The sequence below is a fragment of the Terrapene carolina genome, unplaced genomic scaffold (assembly GCF_002925995.2).
Source record: "Terrapene carolina triunguis isolate 2854851 unplaced genomic scaffold, T_m_triunguis-2.0 Scaffold58, whole genome shotgun sequence".
Lineage (NCBI taxonomy): Eukaryota > Metazoa > Chordata > Testudines > Emydidae > Terrapene > Terrapene triunguis.
Genome location: NW_020664409.1, coordinates 21,415,900 through 21,428,792, shown reverse-complemented (window position 1 = coordinate 21,428,792; position 12,893 = coordinate 21,415,900). Strand labels below are relative to the sequence as shown.

At 39.2% G+C, this 12,893-nt stretch overlaps 1 protein-coding gene across 1 annotated transcript in view; it reads left to right on the top strand.

The window, feature by feature from the left end:
• The first annotated feature begins 1,778 nt into the window (after window positions 1–1,778).
• The window catches only part of CCDC102B (coiled-coil domain containing 102B), a 347,381-nt gene continuing 336,266 nt past the window's right edge, over window positions 1,779–12,893 (top strand). Inside the window, exon 1 of the mRNA XM_024198764.1 lies at window positions 1,779–1,807. The gene's annotated coding sequence lies outside the window, so the exon portion shown is untranslated. The remainder of the gene's footprint in view (window positions 1,808–12,893) is intronic.

Below are 12,893 nucleotides of genomic sequence, written 5' to 3'. Positions count from 1 at the left end.
GGGTGCGGGATAGCAGGAGTGCTGGCATGGAAGATGAGTTACAACAGAAGCAAGGAAATACCATGTAGTGTGCTTAATGCGCTGTACATACCTTCAGATTTTTACAAACAAATTAATGTTAAATAGTGGAAATTGGCAGTGTACAGAGTGAAGGCTGGGGGCGGGGGAGAGGGGAGATGGGTGTTTGTGGTGACTGGAGGGAGCTGAGAGGGTGTAAGAAGTAGCAGCACAATTAAGAAAATCCTGTCTCCGGGTATGTTTTCATCTGACAGAGGTATGTGATTAGCTTAGCTTTTCTTTACTGTAAACCAGAACTCTGAATATTCTCCAGGGGATGCAATATAGTGTATAAAGAAACCTAATGTGATGTGATTTATATGTTTAAAAAAAGAGATTGACTTCCTTAAATATTAAGATCTAAACTCTAGGCAAGTCCTGGGAGGCGGGGGGAGGGGACGGGGATGGACACTTCACTAAAATTATGTGATTTGTCAGATTTTTCTATGCATAAAAACTGGTAGTATATCATTTCTCCTGGCAAATGTTTTCAAAAGTTACTAGTGATTTTTGGGGTTCCTTAATTCTTTGGAGTGCCCAACTTGAGACACCTTGATGGGAACTAATATTCAGAAAGTGCCAAGCGGCTGCCCTCTGAAGATCAGGTTTCTTTGAGGTGTTTCTAGAGGGTGTACCCAAAAATCATAAGTCTGAAATCTTGGCTGTGTTCTGTTCTGGATGTAGCTCTCCTATTGACATCAATTTGTCCAAAACAGGTGGGGAGAGGGAAGGGGAACGTTTTGGGGAGGAGTTGCTATTGTTAGATATCAACAGATGCACCTTTCCAAAAGGGGATTGCTCTGGGTTACACTACTGTATAGAGGCATAATGACTGAAGTAGACTCAATGGGCCAGATCCTTAGATGGTGTAATTTGTCAGAGCGCCACTGATTTCAATGACATCAGTAGAGGGCATCTGACCCAGTGATTCTAGGAGGTCCCACAATGGTGGCATGCAGCGCTTCTGCCTATTATAGGCAGTAGCTGAAGTGTTACAATCTTGTCCTACATGTGTAACACCAATATTACAAAACTGCATTCTTTTATATTCCACTGAAGAAACATTTATTTCTTTATTGCACCAGCAATTTGTTGTGTGTCTGGTGTAAAAGATATTCAGTGCTAAAGAAATGACCCTTTTCTTTCAGGGTCTGTATTTTTATTTTTGTTAGTTTGCTCACACCTTGTGAGCTTCACAATAGATTTAGTTTCTCACATCTCTAATAATTTAAGGTATCACAGGACTTTTTGTTAATGATGTTCTGCAGCCATCAGTATTATATATATTACAGTAGCACCCAAAATGTGCCCCCCACACACACAGAAGTGGCAGGGTTTCATTCATAGAACACAATCCTGAAAAGACTTGTGCACTGTGAGCAGTCCCATTGAAGTCAATAGTGCATAAAATTAAGCACATGCATAAATCTTTGCAGAATCAGGCCAGAATATGCAGTTCAGAAAGGACATAAGAAATACTGAGAAAAGTGTTTAGTTGATGACAATAAGTCAAGTATTTATATATATATTTGAGGGTAACTGATTTATATTAAAAAGTTGTAGTATTGGTTTTGATACAGCCTGACCAATTGGAATCTTTTTCAAGTTAGTGTGGAGTGGCCTTAATGCTGGAAATAATCCTGTTGGCGGAGACCCCAGTACTGTGCAGATCAGAAAAGGATGCAGGAAATTCTGTTTACACATGTGTCTGTAGCACTGAGCAGCAAGAGCAGCCCAGCGAGCCCAGAGGGTAAGGGAGTTTAATAGTCTTGTGGTTTTACTGTTTTAATTTTTATATCTTTCTGTGGGACAGTGTGTGTGTAGTTCTCACACAGGGAGCTGCGGGTGGAAAGAGGTATAAGATATACAGCAGAAGTACTTAGATCTGAAAAAGGAGAGTATTTTGAGCGTGTGATTAAATTGTGCTTAACTATCTTCCTTTTACTTTCCGTTTCACCACCACTGGGTTATTTTTATCTTTGCATCATATTAAACATACCTAGTTTTGCTGTATGTATACAAATATGCTTATTTAACATAACCAGATAAGATTTTAAAATATAAATTTGCACAGCACAAGTGTGTTAAACTATCTATCTTTATTAGTAATTAAAAAATCTGAATGAGTTACTATAAATATGGCATGTTGAAGGCTTATATTGTTTCTGTATGTATAAATTCAAAACAACAGTAGGAAAAGTTGGTACTGTTTGGGTCATTTTCTAAACCTCACTCAATACTGTAGAAATTTTAGTCTCAGGGGAATAGTATTGTTTGAGTTTGCTGCTCACACTAAATTTCTGTTGCGCTTAGCAGGAAGTTGTGTAATCAGAAGGAATGTTTCTGATTTAAAATGTGCAACTAGTGATAGATTTGTGATTTTAATTTCCTTCTGAAAACTATCTGGATCCAGACAAAAATAGGGGCTAAAATGCAGTGCGGTTTTTGTTTGTTTGTATTTTTAAAGTGTGGTGTAACAAAGCAGAGAACTATTGTAATGTGATATGTTGGCAATGGACAAAGATATTCAGTTTGTCCATTATTTGAAATAGTAGAATCCCAGATGGAATGTGAGTGTGTGGATGTCCTGTCACCGGGGAGGACCTGAGGGGCAAATTCCTAAAGTAATGCAGAGCAATTTAATAAATGCATAATAATACATTTAATAAATGCATATAGCAGACTGTTCTAACTGCCTATCTGTTAGATACAACAAGAGTACTTGGGTTTTTATCTTTTCATTCTCACTGTTTTCATCACCACCATGTTAGTTTGCTCCCCACAATCGTCAGTGTTGATATAAAGCAGCTAACTTTTTTTTGCTCTAGTGTAACTTACACTGGGAATACTTTGTATTTTTGAACACTGCTATTGCAATTGTTTGTCTACTGCACTGAAGATATAAAGCACTATATAAATGTTAAGTATTATGAATGGGACCTGTTATATGCCCTTTACATACTCAAACCTTCCAACAAATTCAATGGGAGTTCAGGGAGTGCAAAGAATGATGTACCAAGCCTATTACCTATCTATTTTTCTGCCTGTCTTTAACTCAATCCAGTGCTCTTAAATTATTTCTTTTACAGATTACCTGCATATTACTTTTTTTATTTTATTAAAAAAATTAGGGACCCTAATCCAGTTGATGCTGAAAACAGTTAATCTACTGCCATTTACCTCAATAGATGGGCTTCAGAGTCTTTGATTAATTTGAGTAGATTGATTAATTTATTAATATTTATTTACTAATCTTACTAATAATTATTTAGCTCCACAAGTATATGTAGCACTTCATGAATCATAGAAGAGATGTTCCCTGCCCTAAAGAGTTTTGCTGCCCAATGGTCATAATGAGTATATTGCCTTAGTGATCTCCTCTCCTAAACAGAAGGAGGCATACATATTATTGTGAGGTTACTGCTGGAAAATGCTGACTTCTTAATGACAACTACTTTCTGTGAAAAATATCTTAGTGTAATGTGGTTCATGTCCAATAATGTCAGTTTTGAGTTGCCTAATAATCTGTTGGAGCAACCCAACTATGTATTGTCCTCCTTTTAAATATTGCTTTTCATCCATGTCCATTTGCCCTAAATCTATGTCAAATCACTTACTGATTGCTAATACTAAATGAAAAAGCTGGCAGATTAGAACAATTTATAAATGCTCACATATGGTCTTCTTGGCAAAAACAAGTCTGCCCCAAATCCTCAGTTTTTTGCATTTCTTATGACTTTCTTTTCTTTGTAAATCATGTGTACATGGCATAATTCCCTCTAATGTGCATACTGCAATTTGGGAATATATTGGACTGAATTCACACCCACTTTCACACCAGTGGTGCCCTGCTATCCTCTGCTGGCTGTCCTGCTAAGGAAGGTCATATTGTCAAGTGTCATCAAAAGTCTGAACAAGCCACCTGGCTGTGGCCCTTCCCTTATTAGCACTGCCCTGATTACATCTAGACAAAATTTCTACCACAGTTGGTTATACAGCATGGTTCAACGGAGTGCAAGCCTGCATAGTCGAGGGCTAAATTAAGGCTACTTGATATGTACCCTTGCTCTAGAGCAGCGGCTCGCAAACTCTATTGATTCATACGCCACCTTCTTAAAAAATTGTTGATAGATGAGCTTGATGTTCCACCAATTCATTTCACCAGTGGTACATGTACTGCAATTTTTGGATAATCCCATGATGATAATCTCATAAGTGATAGGAATATTAATTGCACTTGTTATATTTATCTGAAACGCTATACTCTGGTAAAGTAGGGGGGAAAAGAGCGGCATGGAGGGGGAGTTCGAAATATTGTATAACAGAGCACAATCAGAGTCCATCAAAATTCAAGCAGTCACAGAAGCAGGTAGATTTTTTTCCAAAGAAGGATTCATATATATGGATGATTCCATAATATATTTTATAAGGTTTCAGTTTCCACTTTCTTTGTTACTAGCTGTAAATTAATTTTCTCAAAGTTCTATGCCCTCATTCTTATTTTGCTGTTCATGTGGTCTTCTTTGTACTTCTTTTTCCTTCCCCCGACTTCCAACTTCCCCTTTACTGAATACACATTACACCAAGTCTTTCTCAATATGAATGTAACAGGCTACTAAACATAGACTTCCCATGTTTTGTCCACTAGAACTATTAAAAGAAGGCTTCAGAGGATGCTCATCTCAGCCTTGTGATGCCTCAACCAAAATAATTGAAATCTTACCTTCCAGCATTTTTTTTCCAAATAACCCATGTGTGTGAGAAGAGCAAGTAACTCATCACTGTGCTTTAATAAAAACAAATTCTACACTAAAATAATCCTGAAATACATTTTCATTCGGACAATTAAACAATATGCTTGTAACAAAGCTACTCAGTTACTAAGCTGCATTTTCTCAAAAGACCACAGGTTCAAGGTAAATGTTCAAACTAAGCTTCCAAATATAAGCAGCAACTGCTTCCAGCTACCTCTACGTTGCAAAAAAGACACAGGGTAAGTAGTAACACCCTGTCTGTTAGTTTGTTGTTAACAAACTTATTCTTAACAAAATAAGATATCTTTAAAAATACATGTAATGTAATATTATGTGCCAGCCTTCTCTGGATGCATAATATAATGTGTAATTGTATTCACTTTTTTGCAGAAACAAACAAACCTTCCTAAACTTGAAAAATCATCTTGAACATACAGAGCTTTTAAAATGCTTATTACACTCAATACATTCCCCACGCCAGGTTGGACTTACATGTTTCAGGATTAATCTGATACACCAAAAACATAACACTGCTACCTATAAGTGATCCATAAATTCCATAGATCCAACTGGATCTCCCAGAACTCCACTGACTTCAGTAAAGGAGTCCTGACTTAGATTGGTGTAAATAAAAGGTGAAAAGGGGCAATTGTGCCAAATTCATCCTGGTTTAACCCTAGTAACTCTGACAACCCTTGTTGTTTGTTTTTATTGTATTTTCAGTTGACTTGGAAGCTTTTCCCATAACCTTTGTAAATGGTATTGTTGGAGAAAAGGACTTTCCATAGGACAACTGCATGAGTAAGAATGACTAAAGGGTCTTTAATGTGGCCCTAAAGAGGAAGGACAAAATAGCCCAAATGCCACTGGGAACAAAACCCACTCTCTTCTTCACATGAAAAAGTAAGGTTCTGAATGTATTGGAAGGATAGGAAATGTGGAGAGGGCCACTCTACATTTCCTGCCCTTCCAATACATTCAGAACCTTCTTTTTCACGCCGAACCTATTCACACCAAACCTACATATGATGGAGTATAGCACTGCTGGGGATCCTTGCATCCCATTGCAGGAGAAGGTTTATAGGAGGAGCCAAGAGAGCTATGATTAAGTATATTCATCATTTAGTTACACTGTAAAAAGATCGCTATACTTGCTTATCTGCTATTTTCTTAAGGCTATACTACTGGCTGTAGAGTATATGTTCTGTTGCATCAGACCCTTGATATTAGTGTGCAGGCTATTTATTCAGGCTGGGGGCTGGGAACAAGTTTTAGCCCTTAGTGACTTTCTTCTGGGTAGCACACAGTAAGAAAAGAATAAGTTAGGGTTAAACAGCTGTATACATGTTTTTTTCTGTTTGTAATAAAATCATTTCCCCTTATACTTGATAGTGTCACACATACTTTTAGTGTTCGATATATCTGCTTTTCCACTGTGTAACTTGTCTCTGTGTCATACGAAGATAGTAGAAAGGGAGGTTTTGATGAGGCTGAGAATTGACATCATTGGTAACATTTTGATTGCAGAAGGAGACTGAAGAACTCCTTAGTGCAGGATTAAAGACGCGTGGTTACTGTGGAACATGAAATATGTCAGTATGTATGTATAGTCTGCTTTTGATTTGTGGAAGAATTGTGTTCAAAGAAAGGCTTGGTGGAGCTGGGGGGGTTCACATTTTCTATTAGATGTTTCACCATCTGTTTCTGAGTGACCTGTAGCATTCTGAGCACTCTGTAACTCAAAGTGTCTTGCATATCCTGTACTTTCTGGTACGTTCTTTATGTTCTAATCATCTAAGCTAGTTATGTGAAACTACAGGTAATCTCTGAAGAACACGCTAAAAAAATCTTTAGTGAATTTTGATTTGGTATAAGATGCTGGTCTGTCAGCATTAAGTATCATGGGTGAGGCCTAGAGTGGGTGTCATGTCAGGTACACTAAGTACTATCTTCAAAATGCTATGGTGATTAATGTTACAGAAACTCCTGAGGGAAGGAGAAGACATGTTTAAAAGCTATTTTCTTTACACCTGAATTTTGTTCTCAACCCTGCAATAGTTAAAAATTACTATGGACCTCATCTTTAGAACTATTTTTTTCCAAATTAACTTCTGCTAATTAATTTGTTCTCTCTCACACAGAGGGTCTGATTCTCTACTGCCTCGCACATTGTGATGCGGGATTTACACCTGTGCAAACGGGGGAGGGGTAAAATGCTACCATTCTGATTGGCAGCTGTCAGAGGACAGTTGGTCACTGTGACTGGATTAAGCCCAGCTTCCCTGTGACAGAGCAGGTGGCCCCAATTGAACCAATTAAAAGGGAGAGTGCTACATGTGAGACTATAAAGGCTTGTCAGAGCGTAGGAAAAAGAGTGATTGGAGCAGAATGTACTTGGGGAGAGGAACCACAGAGGAGTGAAGCTAATCTGGTGGTGGGTCCCTGGAACAAGGAGCCAGATGCATGGGGAGGTAACACTGGGGCCAGGGTTCCAGAAGGGGGAACAGAGCTGATTGGATGAGAGCTGGCTGAGAAGGGAAGCTGGCTGGGAATGGGAACCTGGAAGAAGCAGTCTTACCAGAGAGCTCTGGGATGGGAGATTACAAAACCCAAGGACAAAGGGTGAGCTGAGGAACTGTTTTTTTTTTTTTTTCTCTCTTATGTTTTGATGTTATGTTTGGACAACAACTTACTTTAAAGGAGATTGGGCATGGCAGTGAGTGCTTGTTAAGATGACGAGAAGCCCTGCTGTATCACATATGGTGGAGAATGCAGGCATTTCTATTGACCTCTAATAGAAAGGGAGAGTGAGGTAGATTTTTGGTGCCCAGTGAGGAGGGGCAAAGCAGAGGCAGAGTGCCACATGGTGATCTATTCCCACAAGAGGGGGCTCAAGTGGCAGCCACTGTATTACAGTAACACTTTTACATTCACTTTGCATGAGGGAAAATGACTACACAAGGTGAAAAGCAGTAGAGACTCTGGCTCACAAACATGAACAAGCAAACCAATAAATAAATTGATAAATGTGTATGCTTTTTTATTTCTCTGACAGGTCAGGAAGGAAAAAAAATCTTTCTGTTTTTATCATGGGGAGTGATAGCTCAGTGGTTTGAGCATTGGCTTGCTAAATCCAAGGTTATTTCAATCCCTGAGGGGGCCACTTAGGGATCTGGGACCAAATCAGTACTTGGTCCTGCTAGTGAAGGCAGCAGGCTGGACTTGGTGACCTTTCAGTTCTATGAGATAGGTATATTTCCATATATTTTTAATTATTATTTTAATATCTGAGCAGTGTTTGGTAATTATAGTGACAAAGATCACCTAAGCTCCTAGATTGATAAAGAGAAGGCACAGTAGATTTGCACGCCAAATGGAACAGATTCTGATCTCAAGCAAGTAAGAGCTATAGCAGCATTTCTACTTTTCTATATGTGGGGAAGGGGGAATAGCTTATTTTTGAGTAAACATTCCATGTTATGTTTTGGAAGAAAGTGTTTGTGTTGTCCTAATAAATATTAAGGACACTATACTCTGTTCTGAGACAATATCATCCACTAGTGGAATTGAGATCTAGGATTAATTTTTTTCTAAATAATATGTAATAGCTGCTGAAAGTAGGTCGTGCTTTGGATAGATAAATCAGATGATTACCAAAATAACAAGAGACAGTTTCCTTAAGATTATTTACTTTCAGCTATTACATATTATGAAGACACCCAGCCAAATAGTTCTAGGCCCAACATTTTAAAAGTTAAAACTTAAGAACAGAACTGTTTTCATGATTTTACAAACATTTCAGTGAAATCCCTCTTTAAAATATAAACATCCATTTGGTGCTGAAAACAAACAGTATTGCCTTAGGAAAAGAGAATCAGAAAAATGACAGTGAATGAAAGTGAAATTAACCAGTTTGATTCACTGTTCCTATTGAATGAATGCAAAGAGTGCATTGAATGAATGCAAAAAGCACGAATGGTGGAATGGAAACTTAGTGTTCATTTTGGTTCAGATAATGAGATGCCAGTTTCATCACTGATAAGGATTTCTTTTAATCATTTTATCTTAACACTGTTGCTTTACAAATCTTGAAATGGCTTGTGCAGCTAATAAGATATAAAACTAACTACTGTTCATAGGGGTGTCTTGAATTAAGACAGATTCTGCCACCGTTAGTCACATGTAGTGGCACTTTATTTCAGAGATAGTCCTATTGATTCCAATGGGCCTGCTTCCTGAGTAAGGTGCTACTGAGTGGAAGGAAGGGTAGCAGAATCTGGCTTTCACTCTTCAAGTTAGTTTCTCCCTATTAACATTGTGGATGTGTTCCGTATCCCATCCTTTATCTTTTTGGAGTTCAATAGGAGCAGGAGTAGACCCCCCAATGAAGTGCTGAGTACCTCCTGTGTGGTACTGAGCATTCTTAACTGCAACTGAAGCCAGGGGGTTTTTAGACTTAATTAGAACAATGGGTGGGGCAGGAGAGGGGAAGAGAAAACCATATGCATCCGAAGAAGTGGGTTGTAGCCCACGAAAGCTTATGCTCTAATAAATTTGTTAGTCTCTAAGGTGCCACAAGTACTCCTGTTCTTTTTGCGGATACAGACTAACACGGCTGCTACTCTGAAACCACACATTAACAGGGTATCATGGCAAATCCTCAAACTTCTGTGGTTTGCCAGATGTTTGTTTAATTCTTATGGGTTTGCAAATTCTTCTAAATTTCAGATGATGTCAGAATTTAAGTTAATTTTAGTAACAAGCAGCTGACCTCTTCTCGGAGCTTTCTATTCATTGCTTTCACTTACCTATGGTTTTTCTCCCTTATGAGTCTGAAATACTTGTCCTAAATTTTCCTGGAATCTTTTTACAGGAATTCAGTCTTACTGTTTATTCTTTGTGAAATAAGATACTCATGTGCATCTTCTGTGGATTTGCTGAGAAGATTAAAAAAAACTGGGACTTTTCAGCTTGGAAAAGGGGTGACTAAGGGGGGATATGATAGAGGTCTATAAAATATTAACTGACGTGGAGAAAGTGAATAAGGAAATATTGTTCATTTTTTCTCATAACACAAGAACTAGGGGACACCCAATGAAATTAATAGGCAGCAGGTTTAAAACAAACAAAAGGAAGTACTTCACACAACACACAGTCAACTTGTAGAGCTTTTTGTCAGAGGATGTTGTGAAGGCCAAAACTATAACAGAATTAAAAAAAGAACTAGATAAATTCATGTAGGATAGGTCCATCAATGGCTATTAGCCAGGATGGTCAGGGATGCAAAACCATGCTCTGAGTGTCCTTAGTCTCTGTTTGCCAGAAGCTGTGAGTGGACAACCAGGGATGGATCAGTTGATGATTACCTGTTCTGTTCATTCCCTCTAAAACTCCTGGCATTGGCCACTGTCGGAAGACAGGACCACTGATCTGACCCGGTATGGCCATTCTTAAGGCTGTTCTGCTAGTTGAGTCTTAACACATTCTGTGCTTTGATCCTCTTTACTCTTATGAGTGCTGTGTATACTTTAAGGCATTCCTATGATTTTTGTTGTAATTAAGGTGAGTTATCTGTGTAAATCATCATTAAGAGAATGAATCTCAAAACATCCTTTATTCTCCTGCAGTAGAACTGTAGGCTCTATAGGCCAGATCTACAAAGGTATTTAAGTGTCCAAAGATGCAGATGGGAACCTAGTGGCATTGTCCGCATATGCTGGAAGAAAGACAGAAGGGACTGGATGTAGTTCTAATTAGTCCACAACTTTATTTTTAAATATCTGGGAGTGCCTGGCAGATAACATTTTACAGTGCAGGTAATTCCATAATCCTTTCCACATACCCGTCAGCCCTTCCCCTTACACATCCTGGTCCCAACCAGCCCACTGCCATGCCCCCTTCATCAGGGCCGCCCAGAGGATTCAGGGGGCCTGGGGCAAAGCAATTTCGGGGCCCCCTTCCATACAAAAAAGTTGCAATACTATAGAATACTATATTCTCGTGGGGGCCCCTGTGGGGCCTGGGGCAAATTGCCCCACTTGCCCCCCCTTCTGGGTGGCCCTGCCCTTCACATGAGGGTTATGGCTATATAGGAGTGGGGGGCTGACACCCCACTGTAGGGAACGCCGAATGCTCCTTTCAAGCTTTTCCCAATCCATTCTATCTGATCACCATATCCACTCTATATGGAGTACCAGCACTGCCCATCAGTCACAAGCTTACTTAATGAGTTCAACATTTTCCCCACCAAGCCCCTAATCCTCTGTGGGGAAGGCAAAAAAACCCCACCTGACCTTGGCCAATCTGGTGGTGAGGGGAAAAAAATTCCTTCTCAATCCCAGGAGAAAGGAGTGACTAGTGTAGTGCTCACAGTGGATCGTGATGAAACCTGTATTTTAACTGCTTCCATCAATGGAAGTGTGGGTTCTGCTCACTTTATCCAGGTAAGAGAGCTGTCTCAGCACAGCCCTGTGTATAAATACCCCTCATCCCCTCCTTTGGTCACCTGTGGGCAAGGGGGCAAGTTCCTCTGCTCAGCTGGTGCAGCTGACTGCTGGCTGCTTCCTGCTTCTTACATCCCCAGGAGGCGCTTAGCAACTTGTAGGAGTGAGACCTTCACTGCTTAGTTATCAGAGTGAATTAACATTATCGTACTTGAAAAGACAAATGAACATATGTATATTTTTTTAAACAGAGGTACTGGGTATGTGGTGTGGATTGAAAATATCATATATAAAGTTGACTTCCAGATAATCCTATTAAGCAACATTCAGGAAAAGAAGGAATGCCATGCTAAATAACTAAAGCTGCCTTACACATTACTGAAATGATATCAGCCTCAGTTGCAGAGGTAGATGCTGGTTTCATTGGAAATTTTGTGTTAGAATAAAATTAATGAAGTTTGCATCCGCCTCCCGCAAAAATCCACAAACCAAAAATCCTTGCAATGAGAGTGTACTCTGCCTTCAATGAATAGAGTGATCTCAGATGTTATGAAATCCTAGTTTATTAAATTGATTAAATAATTAGATACACAAAGCATACAAAGTATTATAGGAATGTAACATTTTGCATTTCTAGTTAATGTCATAGTTTGTTACTATGTAAAAGAAAAAAAAACACTTGAATTTATGGACTATATAGTGCTAGAGAAATAATGTGTACTTCAATTTTCAAGTTTCCTGAATGTAACTACAATTATGCTCCTGTTTCCCTGCATTTGAGAATAAAATATTAGGGACAAACTCCTCTCTGTAATGTAGTGCATGACTGAAAAGACAATCTAGGGTAAAAAACTCATTCTTTTTATAGAAGGACATACTGTTACATCTGGTTCTCTTAATTAGTAAAGGGATTTTTTTCAGGATTGGATTACATTTCTCTGTCCTTTCAAATCATAATGGCATTATGACTGCAGCCAGCCATGTGGCCTAGTGGATAGAGCAGGGGACTTAGACATGGGAAACTTGGATTCTGTTCCCCAGTTCTGCCAGTAGCCTTCTCGATGACCTTGGGCATGTCACGGCACTACCCCATGCCTGAGTTTCCCCATCTGTAAAATGGAGATCCTTTGTAAAGTGCTCTGAGATCTACTCCTGAAAAGCACTATATAAGAGCTAGGTGGTATTATTTCTTTATTATTTCTTATGCTATGGACTTTATGCTCCTCTCTCATAAAGCTTTGGGGGCCCACACGCTGAGGCCAAAAATACCCCAAAACAATGGCCACTTTTGAAAATATGGGGCAATTTTGAAAAATATCTGCCATGCAAAGGAGACAAAGCCTCAGTGTTTCCTTCCTCTGGGGATTTGCATGGCTTAGAGGATTCCCCAATATGTGTGTATGTAGCTGCTATGCCACGGGCTTCATGCCCTCTAGCATAGGGGGTAAACCAGTATGGGAAAGGATGAGTGACCAGAGTACAATGGGCTCTGGCTATGCTTAGCTAGGTGGTCTCTTGGATCATTTGGAGCAGCAAAACTCATAGAAGCAGAAACTCCGACACTGTGTTTGCAAACAACTGGCCACAGTCACAGACTGAGCCAAGGAAAGAAGCAGGTCTAGGAGCAAATGTGCTGACT